We start from the raw sequence: 17,636 nt of genomic DNA, 5'->3' as shown, positions 1-17,636 counted from the left end.
AGCCAAAAGACTCAGCAAGAAAACATACTAATAGATTCAGATAGCCAACAAAATATAACAGCATGCTTGACAGTGATAACTGAAACCAAGCATACACACTGTACCAGGAACTGACCATAGGGTCACCCAAGTGTGTGTCGCACTCCCATTAACTCATATGGCATCCGAGCCAGTCAAATGCATAATGCACTCCCAGGGTGGCCTAGCCATAATGGCTTGCGCTTAATGCGCATAATGCCGATCATGACTTATAAGTCGAGCCTTGCAAACCCTCGACTCAAAAGTTAAGCCTTGTGAACCCCTCAACTTATAAGTCGGGTCTTGTATTCCCTCGACTTATAAGCCTCTCTTGTAATCCCTCGACTTATAAGCCGACCTTGTAAATCCTCGACTTATAAGTCGATCTTGTAATTCCTTGACTTATAAGTCGAGCCTCATGAACCCCTCAACTCATAAGTTGAGCCTTGTAACCCCTCGACTCATAAGTCGAGCCCATTTAGTCCCTCGGGTTATAAATCGAGCCATTTTTTAATTAAATATACCATCGACTAGCACGCCAAGCTTTAATCAGATGCAACAGATAGATTCTCAGCTTATAAACCGAGCTTCCTAGCCAGAACAAACATCCACCTAATACATTCATCATACACATAGTTACAATGCATTACAGTATAGTAAAGCAGATATACACAAGCATAATTATAATCATGCTCATCAGCTGGGCCCAAGGCCTAATCATATTTACATTTAATAGTTGGGTCGAGCCCCAATCATATTACATTTAACAGTTGGGCCGAACCCTAATCATATTACATTTAGCAGTTGGGTCGAGCCCTAATCATATACATTTGATAGTTGGGCCGAGCCCTAATCGTAATACATTCAACGACAAGGCCAAGCCCTAATCGTAATGCATTCAACGATGGGGCCAAGCCCTAATCATTATACACTTAACAATTGGGCCAAGCCTTGATAAACGAGTTTTAGGCTCGTTTATGGTCTAGTTTTAGATGGTTTTCATTAGTTTAGGATTATTTTATTGCAGAATTATGTTCGTTTGTTCATGTTTCAGGTTTTCCATGCTAAGTTGGTGCAAACAGTGAAAAGGAGTGAAACTAGAAGAAAATATAGTTAAGTTAGAGAGAATCGTGTTTTTCGGGGTCGATATGTGCGAGTTTTGATGTTGTCAATAGCGCTACAACGCTATCAAAGGAGCGCCATAGCGCTAGGAAAGACATGAATGAGTTGTTGAGTCTGGAAGTAGTGCCCCAGCGCTACAAAGGTAGCGCTACAGCGCTATCAAGAACAGCATCAAGGGCGCTATAGCGCCAATGAAATCATTTTTAGGGTATTTTGACTATGACTATAGCGCTACAGTGCTCAAGACATGGCACTACAGCGCTAACAATGCGTTTTTCAGATTTTAAACCATTTTTTGAAGGGCAAAATGGTCTTTTCACTTAGGAATCTTGGAAGACTGTTTAAGGAACGTTATTCTGCGATTTTGAAAGTAGTCTTAGTTTTATAAACCCTAGATAAGAAGAGGTTGCTTTAATTAGTTTTTTTTTTCATCTGAATTCATTAGGTTGATTTTTATGAACAATTATTTGAAGTTTAATTTCATCATGTTATCTATGAACTAATTTCTTTTATCTAAAGATTAATGTAGTCACTGGGATTTCTATTTAATTTTATTATGATATTCTATTGATACTTCTTCTCTATTCTAATCTATATGATGTTTGTTTAATGCTAGTAAATACTTGATCATTATTGTTATCCCCAAAATTTGAAAACGATGACGTGGCAACAGAAATGACAAATGGCAAGGAATGGTTGGGTGACCTGGCTTAGGAGTGACCTGGTAGACCAGTAGAGAATTTTGACTGGCCAGAGAAGTGTCATGACCGACCAGGCATGACCTTGTCCGACCAGTCACATGCTTGTCTGCCCAGGCATGACCATGTCCGACCAGGCATGTGTTTGTCTGCCCAGGCATGACCATGTCCGACCAGTCAAGTGCATGTCTGGCCAGCCAAGTGCATGTCTGGCCAGCCAAGTGCATGTCTACCCAGCCAAGTGCATGTCTGCCCAGTCAAGTGCATGTCTGCCCAGTTAAGTGCATGTCTGCCCAGTCAAGTGCATGTCTTCCCAGTTAAGTACATGTCTACCCAGTCAGGTGCGTGTCTGCCCAGTGAAGGTGTGATCGACCAGCCTGAATGAGATATGGATTGACTAAACAGAGCAGGGCTACGCAAGAGATCCCAGAAATGGCTTCAACAAGAATCGGTCTTGGCTTGTGCGGGAATCTCTCAGTTTATCCCACGAATATAGTATACTGTTATATTTTGAATGTTATTGTAAATTAAATATAATGAGAATAGCAAAATATCACGATTATGGGGATATCATCTGTACGATCCTGAGCCTATAAATACAAGGCTTATGGCATCATAAAGAGGAATTTTGGGGGAACTTTTGATTCGAATTCTGATTTTCTAGAGAGAGAGAGTACTTGTATTTGAGGGAATTCTTGTATTCTTGTAATCTGCACTGAAGAAACTCAGTTGACTCAGGTTCATCTGATCTTGAGTGCAGATCTATAATCACAACTCTAAGTGGATTAGGCTATTACCAACACATTGGAGCTGAACCACTATAAAATCGTCTGTGTCGTTTTTTTCTCTTGAACATTTTTATCGTTTTTGACGTCCACACGTCGTTGGCCAAAAACGCGGTCAACATTTTGGTGCTTTCATTGAGAGCCTGAAGAGAAAGACAGGCGGTCCCTAAAGTATTATGGCACCTAAGAAAACCAATGCAGCCTCCAAGAAGACAAGCTCCTCTAAAGATTATGCCAGATCAGAAGGTCCTGGCCCTCAAGACCATGAGACTAAGCCTAGAGTCGTGCTCGAGGACGTGACTCCAGAAGTTGAAGAACTCCAGGAAGCCATGGGGGCCTTCCAGGAGGAGATGGCACAATTCAACACCAGACAGGAGGCGTTCGCTGAAGAAATGGCCAGGCAGAAGGCTGCATTCGAGCAACAAAGACAGGAAATGGACGCCAGGAGTGACGAGATCTGGCGACAGCAAGAGGAGGCCGATAGGCGACATCGCGAGGCTGCACTCGCTCTGGAGGCAGCTACGCAACTGACCTGGGCCAATACCCAAGCTGCAACAGGAGTGGCAGCCACCCTAGGAGCAAGGGCCACAGAAACTGATCGTAAGAACACCGATAGACCCCGTTCTCGAGGGCCAAACAGGAGTGGTAGTAACCCACCTGGTCGAGAGGAAGATGGGGTCCGGTCGGGCACTGCCTCAACTCAAAGGGGGAACTCCAGAACCCCCTAAAGGAGCCACTGATCAGAGACTTCTAGGTCTGGAAGTCACAAGTCAGGTAGCAAGAAAACTCCACCTGAGCAGAAGCAAAATAGAGCTCCTCGAGGTAAAGAAACTTCACACTTCAAAGATGGGCATGGTCGTGATGAAGCTGATAGTCATCACACTGACCAGTCAAAGGAAAAGAATGATAACAACCATCAAGGAGGAAGAGATCGCCCAGCTCAGACAGGAAGGCCACCACTGCATCCCAACCAGCACAGTGGCAAGGAGCATGTTCCTCCTAGCAAACCTTCTGAAAAGACTCGGAGTACGGTGTTCGATCGGTTAGGGAGACATACCTCCTAGAAGGATTTAGGAGACGGCATCGCTGATAGGAGAAAGACCGTCCCGGTCGAAGGGCGAGATCCAATCCGACCTACCAGTCAAGTAGAAATACTTGATGATGGTTTGCCGGATAGAAGCGCTCGACCAGGCGGTCCCGAATATGAGTCCCAAGCAGTGGCCCCAGACATCCAAGCCCAGCTTAATGCTCTAACAGCAGCAGTTCAGAGTCTGTCAAAATGACCCTCTGCGATTGATCCAGTAGACCACAGGAGTGGCAGCCCATTCTGTGCTCGAATTAGAGCAGCCCAGCCACCAACGAAGTACAAAGCACCGGTACTGCCAGTTTAAACAGAAAAGGCGGACCCAATAAGGCATGTTAGGAAATTCGAAGATCAGATGGAGCTGCTTGGAGTGAGTGATGACTATCGGTGCAGAGTCTTCCCCACCACATTTTCCGACACGGCCCAGGAGTGGTATTGGAGGTTTAAGCCAAACTCCATCACTTTTTGGGAAAGTTTCAGAAAGGAGTTTTGCAGGCATTTTAGTGCTGCTCGGACCCCTCCAGTTTATGCCAATCACTTGGAAGATATTAAACAAGGGAAGGATGAGTCTCTCAAGAACTACATACAATGGTTCATGAGAGAAGCTAACCTAGCTACTGCAGTTGGAGATGAGGGGAAGATGGTGGCAATATCTTCCGGCATAATTTATCGGAGTCCTTTGTGGGACAGCATTCATCGCAACCCAATTTCAATGTTACAACAGTTTCTTGACCGGGCGGATAAATATATGAAATTGGATGATGCAATTGAGAACGGAGAGAAGGGCCTGAACAATCCGAGCGGATCGACTGATCCTCCCAAGAACGGAGAAAATGGTCAAAATGGCAGAAAGAAACGTGGGAGTAACGGGTCTGACCGCCATGATGAAAAGAAAGCTAAGTTGAATCCGAACGATAAGCCAACCAAGTATGAGCCCCAATTCACTAACTACACAACTCTTTCAGCAAGCCGGGCAGAAGTCTATCTCGCTAGTCATCAAGAAGTTCCCTATAAGAAACCCCCACCGATGAGGAAAGAGACATCTAAGAGGGACATGAACAAAATTTGTCGGTTCCATGGAGATTATGGCCATGACACAAACGAATGCAATCACCTCAAATGTGAGATAGAATTTCTTCTCCGGTCGGGCAAGTTGAGGAAGTACCAGGCAGAGACACCCCAAGGGGAAGGAGGCAGCAGCAATCCTGGTTTCAAACGACAAAGATCTCCACCCTTGCAGCCCGGACCTGTGGAATTTACCTTAGACACTATATGTGGAGGTCCACACTTAGCTGAGGAAAGCAGCGAAGCAAGGGAGAAGCATGCTGAGCAGGAGTGCTAGGATCAGGAGCCACTAGAGCAGCAAGCATCTATGAATATATTATGTTTAAATACTGCTTTCAGAGTGGTAGTTTAATTTCAAGTTGTTTAACTTGTAATTTAAATTTGTTTTATGAGCTGGTTATTTGCTGACCAACCATCTATTGTTGAACAATTTGTGTTGTTTAAGACTCGTTATTAGACACATTTTGTCCTTTGAATTTACGAGTAATAAAAGAGACTATGCGCAGCGTGGTCGATTCTTGCTACAAATGTGTATGTGTGTTAATTATTCGGACAGTGTTCAACTGGTTGGTAAAATCGGACATTGTTCAACTGGTCGATACATTCAAGCAGTGTTCAACTGCTCGAATATTTTCCATATATTCTATGTGTTTCACGAGTGATAAACTGCTCGAACAGATTCGGCCAAGTAGCAAGTGACTAAGGATCTCTCAACCCTCAATCACTTGGGGGGCACATAGGGTATATCGGTATATAATTTAACACAGGCAATAAGAGCACGAGTTAAGATATCTGTTTTTAGGCTGACTTGTAAATTTTTGAAGTCCAAAAAGGCCATTAAGCTAACTTGTTTGACAAAGCTTAAGTAACTTGGAATTTTTTAAATTTTAAGTTAGAAGTAGATATTCGTGTGACAATAAACTTATGCTCATAAAATGTTAGAGCAATAAGAGTGTGAGAAAGTATACTTAGTATGGACTTATGAAATGTCAAAAATTTCTAAGTTAGAAAACTAAGTACTCATACGAAAATATAAGGCATACATCAGAGTGACTTTTCTATTCACAAAAAACTTATAATGTTTTAAGTCTAAAAAGAATTAGAATGTTTCAAGTTAACCAAGAAGAAGTAAAGTACAAATGCCAAACAAATCAATCATACGAGCAAGAGTATATAACAAAATACAAAACAAAGTATGCTAGAGAGCTGGTAGGATGACAACTTGTCTGGTCGGGCGGAGGCTTCTCTGGTCGGATGAGGGATCACTGGTCGACTCTAGCAGGTTGATCAACCCCTTCCTCAGCATCAACTGCTCCTTCCGGTCGGAATGATAGCGTGGGGGAGGCAGATGTAGTGCCGGCAGGATTAGCTGCTTCCTCATCAGCCCTGGCCTCACATTTAGCAAGCTCCTCTGCCTTAACCTCCTCGGTGAGAAAGTAGAGGTTGAGAGGCTTGTTTAGCTTCCACACTTGATAAAAACAGTTGAAGCAGATCTCCTCATAGCGGGTAAGATCGGCTTCTTTCTCCTGCCTCAGCTCCTCAATCTCGCGAATCATTCCCTCGTTCTCACGAGCCAACCCCTCGTTCTCACAAGTCAGTTTGTCTAGCCGATCAGTCAACGACTTGTTGGTTTGGGTTAGTTTGTCATTCCCATCAGCCAACCCCCTAAGAGACGCCTCTCGCTCAGCCACAGTCTTCTCTGACCGCTCCAACTTGGATTGAAGAGCACCCACCTTAGCTTGGGCCTCCACTAGTTGATCATTTAAGACCTTGATCAACTCCTTGTAGTCTACTGCTCGGTGCTGAGCATGACTGATGGTTATGAGCGTCTGCATGAAAAACAAGAGGTTACTACAAAGTATGAATATAAGTAACAAACTATCTTGTGGTAGAGTACTTACATTCGCCAACTAAGCAAGCCCTCTCTGTAAGACGACATCAACACTAAGTCGAGGGAAGGACTCAAAGCTTTGAATCGTTGAAGCGTCGTGAAGAGTCTGATCAACCACGTCCTTCCCAATGGTACCAGCAGTGCGAAGTGCCTCACTCAGGCCAGTCTGACGAGTGGGGGTTAGGCTCGCCGAGGGAGAGAGTGAGGAAGGGGTCAGCTGCGGGAGTGCAACTAACCCCTCGTGTTGTCTCACTTGGTTGGGCGGTACTGTCCTCGGGACCTTGCTCGGAGGAGTGGAGCCACTTCCTTCTCCAGACTTCCTCTTCAGGGCAGGAGGGGCGTTGTAATGCCTGAACATCTCTGGATCTGCAAAAGAGGAAGCACAAGATTTTTTAGAAAAAAAAAATAAAGCAATATGTGGATAGGTATATTACTACTACAGTTCTATTAATCCCATATAACTAAGTTATCAAACATATCACTATGACTATTAGACCTGAGTTGAGGATCTGGTCAAGGAAGTCATCCTCATCGTCGGATGATGAGCTCAAGTCCCTCTCAAGATGGATGGCCTTTCCCTTCCCGAGCTGGGTGGGAATAGCAGGTCTGCGCTGATCCTCTGGCTGAGGCTCCCTAATGACGAGATTGCCTGGTCTATGGGAGTGAGGAGATGGTCCAGGAGAAAATTGGTCAGTCACTACCTCAGTGCCGGCGTTGGACTGATCAGTTGCATTATTTTCCTTAGTAGTAATCTCCACTGTGATGTTTTAGTTACATGGTAGCAGGCCCACCATCTGAAGATTGTCTACAGTAACCAAATTTTTCACGTCCTTCTCCTCGATACACATGTTGGCCAACTCCTCTGCTCGCTTGAACATCTCTTTTGTGGGCGAGGGTAGCTCGAATGGACCCGCATGTGTAAAAGCCAGGTTGTTGGCTTTGATGTCCGACGTGAGAAAATACTCTATATAGTATTTCCCAGGGTTCGACTTGTGAGCGATGCCACAAAGGTATTTAACCCCCTTTTGCTTATGAAAGAGGTGAAAAAAACCTGTGTTCTTATGGCTTGGGTTGGTTCTGAAGTCGAACAAGTAATGTATCTCGTGAGGAGTAGGCTCATCCCAGCCTTGCATGTAGTAGAGAATGTACAGCGCAGACAACACCTGAATCCTGTTAGGAGCGATCTGGAAGGGAGAGACGTTGAAATAATCTGCTACTGACCGGAAGAAAGAGTGTAGCGGGATAGTCGCTCCTGCGTATATATGGTGCCTAGACCAGGCACAATACAGTCCGCCAGGCCTGTTAGCTTTCGGGTGAGGGCGCGGACATATCACATTCACCCCTCTCAAGCCCAAGGCTTGGATGTGTTTGTCAAACATCCCAGGGTTGAGTTTTGTAGGCTTGGCAGTAAACCAGGAAGGAGTTTCTTCTCCTTCCTTCCTTGGTTTTTGGACAGCCAGGTGCTGGACCTCGGTAGCGAAATTCTGGGTGGTTTTTCTCCGAGTCTTACTTGATTTTGGCATCTAGCGGGGTGGTCTCGAAGAAGCTGCAGTGTGGGCCTCACTGCGTTCCACCACTTTTTGTACCGATCTACGGGCCACTTGAGGATCCTGGTCCTGCGGGAGTCTATTGGAATTCTTTACCCTCATTGTCAACTGTTCAGCTGTATGAAGGAACTGCTCTTTGTGAAGAAAGTACAAAGCTGAACGGGGGGGGGGGATCTTCTTAAAGCGGCGGAGGCGATCCTCAGGAGTGCGACTGCTAGGAGACACTTTGACGAGGAGTCGCTGCTTTGAGGGGTCTCGATCGACTGCAGGACGGACGTATCAGAATTCGTGTGGTTGTCACCTCCCCTATAGTCAAAGCGATTCATCTACAAAAAATAAAAATGGGGAGGTGAGTAACCATACAGATAAAAAACCAACAAGAGCAATGTTTATTTTTATACTTAGAAAAAATTTATCTAAGTAGTGAAAATTTATCATGCATGGAGAAAAAATAATTTTAGTGTTTAAAGGTACCTAAAGTGCCTAAAAAGTGCTTAAGGTCCTAGGTTGAGCATGAATTAAAAGTTTTGGACATAGGCAAAAAATTTGGTCCAAGTGGCGTGCCAAGTGCCTAGGGCGTGCCATGCTTGGTCTGAGGAGCCAAGAGAGGTCAAGGAGCCATGGTGTCCGAGCGGACACTTTGGTCCGAGCGGATGCGTGTGCCTAGTGACGAGGAGCTAGCGCGCACGTACAAGGGGTCTGAGGAGCTGTTGGTGCCGAGACACCCGAGGAGTGGTGTGATTCGCGCCTGGGAGCTTCTGGTCCAAGGAGATGCGCGCCTGGTAGTCCGAGGAGCTGCACCTTGTCCGAGCGGTGCGCCTGGTCCGAGGAGGTGATGAACCCAGCACCCGTGGTGTGTGTGCATGGATGTCCGATCGAACACCTGATGTCCGAGGTGTGTGTCCGAGGGCTCCGAAGGACCTAGTCTGTGCCATAACCAGCATCCGATCGGATGCATCTTGGGACCGAGGGACTATTGTATGGTCCGATCGGACCATAATTTTTACAAAAGAAAGAACAATGGACAAACGGCCATATTCCATGTCTCATACCCAAACCTCACCATAAACCCTAAGCCGAAAACAAAACCCAAAATCCCTAACACAAACACTATTTCTCATACAAAGCACATAACCACAAGATCAAATGGGGAAATTGAAAGGTTTTTCAATGTTCTTGGGACCATACATGCCATCAAATATCCAAAAACCCATATTCATGATTTAGGTTAAAATGACTCATTTTTCTTTAAATTCTTATGAAATTGAAGATAATATTGGGTTACCCATAACCTAAACAACATCAAAACAGCCACCAAACACATTATATCTCTAAGATTCATAGACAAACTCAAGAAAAAATACTCTATGAAGTTTCAGCCATCTCATGCATTTTCATGGAAATTTTTGAAAAAAAATACAACACAAATGAAGATGAAAGAGAAGACTTACCCAACTTTGAAGAGCCCTTGATTTTCTTGAAGAAATGAGAAGCTTCCCCTTGAAGACCCTTGAAGGTTCGGCCAAGAGAAGAAGATGAGAGGGTTTCGGCCAAAGAAGAAAAAGGAGATGAGAGGGTTTCGGCCAAAGAAGAAAAAGAAGATGAGAGAGTTTTTTTATTTTTAGCTCTCTTGTGTGTGTGTGAAAATGTGGGAGTATAGGGGTCTATTTAAAGGAAAAAAGTGGGAATTACCACTTATTTTTGGACCCTTGGGATTCTTGGGATATTTTTTCTCCCCACGATTATGAGCAGTTAATTACAGTGATCGTGGTCTATGGAGTTGTGGTCTTGTTGCATGGCGGGAAGATGAATAGTTGATTTTTTTTTTTTATAGTGCCGTCAGCTGTGGAGAAAAAGTTTATTATTTGAGACATCATATAATAAACTTGGGGGGCAAATGTTAACCCCAAAATTTGAAAACGACGACGTGGCAACAAAAATGACAAATGGCAAGGAATGGTTGGGTGACCTGGCTTAGGAGTGACCTGGTAGACCAGTAGAGAATTTTGACTGGCCAGAGAAGTGTCATGACTCACCAGGCATGACCTTGTCCGACCTGTCACATGTTTGTCTGCCCAGGCATGACCATGTCCGACTAGTCATGTATTTGTCTGCCCAGGCATGACCATGTCCGACCAGTCATGACCATGTCCGACCAGCCAAGTGCATGTCTGCCCAGTCAAGTGCATGTCTGCCCAGTTAAGTGCATGTCTGCCCAGTCAAGTGCATGTCTGCCCAACCAAGTGCATGTCTGCCTAGTTAAGTGTATGTCTGCCCAGTCAGGTGCGTGTCTGCCCAGTGAAGGTGTGATCGACCAGCCTGAATGAGATATGGATCGACAAGACAGAGCAGGGCTATGCAAGAGATCCCAGAAACAGCTTCAACAAGAATCGATCTTGGCTTGTGCGGGAATCTCTCAGTTTATCCCACGAATATAGTATACTGTTATATTTTGAATATTATTGTAAATTAAATATAATGAGAATAGCAAAATATCCCGATTATGGGGATATCATCTGTACGATCCTGAGCCTATAAATACAAGGCTTATAGCATCATAAAGAGGACTTTTGGGGGAACTTTTGATTCGAATTCTGATTTTCTAGAGAGAGAGAGTACTTGTATTTGAGGGAATTCTTGTATTCTTGTAATCTGCACTGAAGAAACTCAGTTGACTCAGGTTCATCTGATCTTGAGTGCAGATCTATAATCACAACTCTAAGTGGATTAGGCTACTACCAACACATTGGGGCTGAACCTCTATAAAATTATCTGTGTCGTTTTTTTCTCTTGAAGGTTTTTATCATTTTTGACGTCTACACGTCGTTGGCCAAAAACGCGGTCAACAACTATTTACTTGATTTAATGGTTTTGATTCAAAATTTGAAAGATGAGAATTGAATATGCTATCATTGTATAGACATAGGTTGCATATTGGACGAAAGTACCTGTATGACTTGTGTAGTAATTATGTTTCCATGTTTAATGCATTCTATATGTTCAAGTTTATCACAAAAATGTAGAAAACCTGCATATAGATTGAGATCTTATATCTTGAAAAAGAATAGGAATCGATTATATTAACCTGCTATTATAATAGAAAGAAGAGATTTAGAATTGATTATTAAAATGAATAGAATGAACAGTTAATGAAATTAATTCCTAGGTTTTTTTATTATTGATTTTTGATTAGTTGATTCATTGTCTTGTTTCCAGTTATTTAAATTTTGTTCATAAATTAGAGTAATCACTTTAATTTTATTCTTTTATCATAATTTTAATTCACCAAATAGAAAGTTAAAGAACAATTAGTGGTATTTGGAAATCAGTCCTCGTGGGATCGACACTCTATTTATCATATATTACTTGATTCGACCACGTATACTTGCGTGTTAAATTTTGTAGATCAAGCCTCAGTCATATTACATTTAACGGTCGGGCCAAGCCCTAATCAAAATACACTTAACAGTTGGGCCAAGCCCCAGTCATATTACATTTAGCAATTAAGCCGAGCCTACTCACGTATCTCACGCATCGGGTGTAGTTTTCTTACCTCGATCCCCGTGCGAATAGCGAAACAACCCCGAGTGTTAATCCTGACCCGAGCCTGGTAGAAACCCTAGTCACAACACCAATATATGTTCATCAGCACTTAACCCTAGAACCCAATTTCCAAACTGAACTCTAACTCTTAAAACCATGGTTCCTAGTTAACGAGGGGCTAAAGATATCTCCCGAACCCCCAAGCGGGCTCCTAAATCAGATTCCCAAGTCCCCGGGCCTAGCCCTAAAAAGTAGCATTTCAGGATTTCAGGGCCTCTGGCGCGGTCACACCCACAGAAATATTGAGATTTTTGGGTCATTGGCGCGGTCGCGCCCCCCAACTCGAGCCCCAAAATCAAGCCCAATCTCACCCTTTCTGGGACACTAACGCGGTCGCGCTAGGTCCCCATAAACTCAAAAATGACCCAGAACAATGTGCTCTTCCCCAAATGCAAACTCTGAGATTTTCCAGCCAAATCAAAGCTCAATTTCGACCAAACCAAGTGTTTCTAATAGAATTCTTGCCACAGGAACAATATAATAGGCCTAAGCAACAAAACCCACTACTCAAACCATCACAAAAACCCATAGACATCCAATTTAGGAATCAAACTCAAACGAAATTCAAGAACACTAAATATAGGAGCCTCACGTCTGAATTTCGAATTCCTTGAGGTTGATGGTGGCCATAAAGACCTTTAGTACTAGCCTTCAGCTGCCACTCCACAAGATTACACTTAAATCTTCACCAAAATTGAATATTTGGCCTAAGTTGAAGTGTCTTGTGTGTTCCTCAAAGTGAAGTGCTCCCAAGGCTCAAGGAATTCCTTGTACATGAATGAGCCTGAGATCAGCTGCTGGCTTGGTTAATTGACCCATGTGGTCAAATGACCACAATGCCCCTGCCCCATTTAACCTCAAAGGTTACCCCTAAGGGAAAAATTGTCATTTGGCATTATTCCCGCTAATCTCAAATTATCTCATACAATCCCAAATAATCTATCAAACCAATGTTCATCAATTAATTCTCGTTACTCTATAATTCTCGATGATTTACAAAATTACCAAAATACCCCTAAGCTCACCCCGATGAGGTTATTTTATCCCATTATGACTTTTCCGCTAACTGCTCCCTAGGATTGCCTCGTGCTAGGTAACTCAAATATATCCACATAATAATGTGGTCGCAATCATATATCACACATATTTACAATTATACCCTCAGCAGGTAAAAATTACGAAAATGTCCTTCTAATAAGAAACGGACCCACATGCATATTTACTACACTTAAACATGCAAACATAATCATATCATAATATAATTCACATAATAACCTACTCATAATACATAAGCATCTAATTAATTCAATTATTGCCTCCCGGCCCCCTAATCCAGGCATTAAGCCATATTAGGGAAATTGGGGTGTTACAATTATCCCCTCCTTTCAGGAATTTCGTCCTCAAAATTTTACCTGACCAGCTCGGGATACTAATCTCGCCCATTGGATTCTCACTCCCAGGTCGTCTCCTTGACCTTGTTGTTCCTCCATAATACCTTAACTAAAGGTATGCTTTCGTTTCTCAAGGCCTAGTCCTTCATGTCTAGTGTCTGGATTTGTTGTTCCTCATAGGAGGGATCTGCCTGAAGCTCCAGACCCTCGTAACTCGATACATGAGTCACGTCTGATACATACTTCTGAGGTGGGCCGACAGTACTGGAGGTAAGGCCAATCTATAGGCCTCTTAACCAATACCCTCCAGGATCTCATATGGTCTCACAATTCTAGGGCTTCGCTCGCCCCTTCATCCCAAATCTCCTCACCCCTTACCGTGGTGAGACTCTAAGGAAGATATAGTCTCCTACTTGGAACTCCATATTCATGTGTTTCAGATCAGCATACCTTTTATGCCTAATTGTATAAGCGAGCATCTGAGCTCTGATCTTCTCGTTAGCCTCATTGGTCCTCTAAACTGCCTTAGGACCCAAGTATCTACGTTCACCCATCTTATCTCAGCGAATGGGTGATCTGCATTTCCTACCATACAACATCTCATAAGGAGCCATTCCTATGGTCGTCTGGTAGCTATTGTTGTAGGAAAACTCTATCAGAGGAAAATACTTACTCCAGGACCCTTCAAGGTCCATCAGACATGCTCGCAGCATGTCTTCTAATATTTGTATCATCCTCTCAGATAGCCCATCTGTCCGAGGATGATAAGCTGTACGAAACCTCAGCTTCGTGCCCATCACCTTCTGTAGACTTCCCAAAAACTTGGAAGTAAATGTGGGGTCCCAATCTAACACAATCGACGTTGATGCTCCATGAAGGCGTACTATCTCTCCTACATAGAGATCTACATACTGGTCAATTGTATAAGTCATCCTCACTGGTAAAAAGTGAGCTGATTTGGTGTATTAGTCTATGATATCCCACACCGAATCGCGTTGACCAGCCATCCCACCACAAAATCCATGCTGATTTCTTCCCATTTCCACTTTGGGATATCCAATGGCTATAATAGCCCTGCTGGTCTCTGATGTTTAGCCTTGATCTGCTGACACATCAGACACTTGGCCGCATACTTGGTTACATCCCTCTTCATCCCCAACCACCCCTATAAAGTCCTCTAGCCCTGCCACACCTTCATGGTGCCGAGATGCAAGGAGTACGAGGTAGGGTGAGATTCATCCAAAATCTCCCGTCTGATAACAATATCCATCAGAACACAAATCCCACCTTTATATCTCAGTAAACCTATATCGGATATTGTATAGTCCTAGCTACCCTAGCTAGGACGTCCCCTCTGATCCTCATCAGCTATGGATCACCCAACCAACCTTCCTTTATTTTCTCCAATAGTGTAGACTATAGCGTAATGTTAGCCAACTGGCCCACCAGAAACTCTATTCCCTGTAATTAATCAATCAAATCATCTATCCTTGAGAAAGGATACCTGTTCTTAATGGTCAACTTATTCAGTTCTCTGTAGTCTATGTATATCCTCAGAGACCCATCTTCTTTCATTACAAATAGAATTTTGCGCCCCCCATGGCGAGAAACTGGGTCTGATAAAACCCAAGTCTAGCAACTCCTGTAATTGTATCTTCAGTTCTTTCAACTCTACTAGGGTCATAATATAAGGTGCCCTAAACACTGGCTCTGTCCCAGATGCCAGTTCAATAACAAATTATGTCTCTCTGTGTGGCAGCAACCCTGGCAATTCCTCTAGAAACACATCTAGGAATTCACAGACTAACCAAGTCTCTTTTGGTCCCACTGGCACAATCTAAGTAGTATCCACCACACTGGCTAGGAGTTCTATGCAACCCCCTCGCAATAGGTCTCTAGCCCTTAATTCTGAAAGCGTAGGTACTCGGGGTCCATGCACAGTGCCAACAATTACAAAGGGGTCCTCACCCTCAGGCTCAAAGGTTACCATCCTTTTCTTGCAATCTATGGTTGCCCCATACTTCTCTTAACCAATCCATACCCAGAAATCATGTCAAAGTCAATCCTAACCAACTCTACTAGGTCAACTGACAATTCTCTACCATCTACTACAACTGACAGTGATCTAATCCGTCTCCTGGATACTACCAATTTCCCCCAAACGGCGTCTTCTACATCTAGCGCACTCTGGATATGTCCTCCAGTTCTCATTGCCACTCTAGAGGCCAATCTGTACACCCCGTGGCCTCCTCTCAGGGCCGAAAACCAAAACAATATCTATGGTCTTCCTTTCCTGGTAACTAGGGCCTCCGCCCCTACCAGATCCTATAAAGGTAGATCCCATTCCCTCAGTATCCCTTTTGGCCACACTTTTGCGCCAGATCTTGTTCTCAGTACCTTCTCCAGTTAGGGCTTTTTTACTAACAAATCGTATATCGACACTCCAAGTATTGTTGTAATTCTGACATCCCAGGCTATCATAGACCATAGCCCTTGAAGGAATCTTTCCTTCCTTGTCCCATCGGTGGGCACCAAGTCTGCATTGAACTTGGCTAATCTATCAAACCTCAGTACATACTTTGTTACTGCCATATTACCTTACAACCATTTACTGAACTCTTTAGCTTTTGCAGCTCTAACTAACTCATTATAATACTTTTCACTAAATTGAGTTCTGAACTCTTTCCAATCCAAGGTATTAATGTTCCTAGTCGGGGATACAACCTCCCACCAGATTCGGGCATCTTCCTGAAACATATACATGGCCTATGCCACTCTCTTGTTGCCCACCATCCTCGTAAATTCTAAGATGGATGTAATCATACTTATCCACTACTCTACCTTGAGTGGGTCTGTGCTACCCTCAAAATCAGATGGTGCTTCCTGAACCGTTCATATAACAACTCACAATGGTTCTCTATCTTAGACCGCTGCTATACGGCCGGTATTGTAGCAACAGGTGGTGCCACTGAAGCAGAGTTCCCTTCCAGAACCTGCTACTGTTCCAACTGGAAAATCTCTTCTTCTTGCCTCTGCAGCCTAGCTTGCCTATTAGCAAGCATGTAACGACCCAAACCATTAATAAGGCTTAAGGGCCTTGATTAGTGTGCCGGGAGGGCACAATTGATTTATGTGTGAATTAAATAGCTTAATGCGTGATTCTGTGATAAGCATGCTTGTATGATTATATGAATATATATGAAATGCATGTCTATGAGTATTAGTATGCATGTAGGCCCCGTTTAGCGTAAAGGGGTATATTTGTAATTTTAGCCCGTTGATGGGATAAATGTGATTATATGCTTTAATTGTGAGGACCACATTATTATGTGGGTAAATTTGAAGCATGCGACCTGAGGCGATCTTAGGAAGCTAGTCAGCGGGAAAGTCACAACGGGACCTAGTACTTGACTTAGGGCAAGTCAAGGGGTATTTTCGGGTATTAGATGGTTATTTGGGTTATCAGGTTATGGAAATAAATAATTGGAGATATATTTGAGGTTAGGAAGCTTAGGTGGGAATACTGGGGAATTTTACCATTTTGCCCTCGGGGACGTTTTTGGTACCCCGAGCCGTGGGATTGACATAATTGCTTAAGGATAGAATAGAAAAAATTCAGAAAGTGGTAGACACAAAGCTAAACTGACCTTTCCTTCTCTTTCTCTCTCTCAAGGGAAACCACAAGGAACCAAGAAGAACTTGGCTGGAACTCAGAGAAATTGAGCTAGGATTTAGGAGATTGGCTCAGGGATTAGCTAAAGGATCTAATCAAGAGTTAAGGTAGGTTATGAGTTTTATCTTTGGTGGTTAAATTCTGTGAATATGGCTGAGTTCTAAAGTGTTTATGGGTTTTTCAATTTAAAGGTTGAACTAAGGCAGAAAGCTTGGGAGTTAGCTAGGTAATTTTTTGGAGGATTGAGTCTTCAGTGAAGGTAAGCTTCAATTTATGAAATAGTGTTTGAATTCTGGATTTTTCTGACTGGTTTTGGTGTTCTTGAGCTTGTGGGTTTCAAAGATTGAAATGTTGTTTTGATGAGTTTCTAGAATAGATTTCTGCTGGGTTATGTTGTTGAAATTATGTTAGAATGTTCGTGATAATTGGGTTATATCATTAGGATTATTATGGGTGGTTTTGAGTGTTAAAAATGGTGGTTTTTCTGGGTTCGAAGGGGTCGGGCCGCAGCATAGTTCTTGGTGTGTCGCGGCCCTCTGAAGTAGATGGGTGCAAGAGAAGGAGGGCGGGCCACGACATGGGGAAGGCTGAGCCGCAGCCCGTGTCCATTTTACGGCAAGGTTGGGCCTCTGGTTGGGGGCATGCCGCGGCATAGGAAGCTTGGGCTGCGGCCCTTAAGGGAATTTTTGGCCTTTTGGAGTTTTTAAGCGCGAAAACCTAACCTAGGGTGCTCGGGATCGATTCCACTACCGTGTTTGG

The sequence above is a fragment of the Humulus lupulus genome, chromosome 1 (genome assembly GCF_963169125.1).
Source record: "Humulus lupulus chromosome 1, drHumLupu1.1, whole genome shotgun sequence".
In the NCBI taxonomy this organism is placed as follows: domain Eukaryota; kingdom Viridiplantae; phylum Streptophyta; class Magnoliopsida; order Rosales; family Cannabaceae; genus Humulus; species Humulus lupulus.
This window is presented reverse-complemented; position numbering follows the sequence as displayed.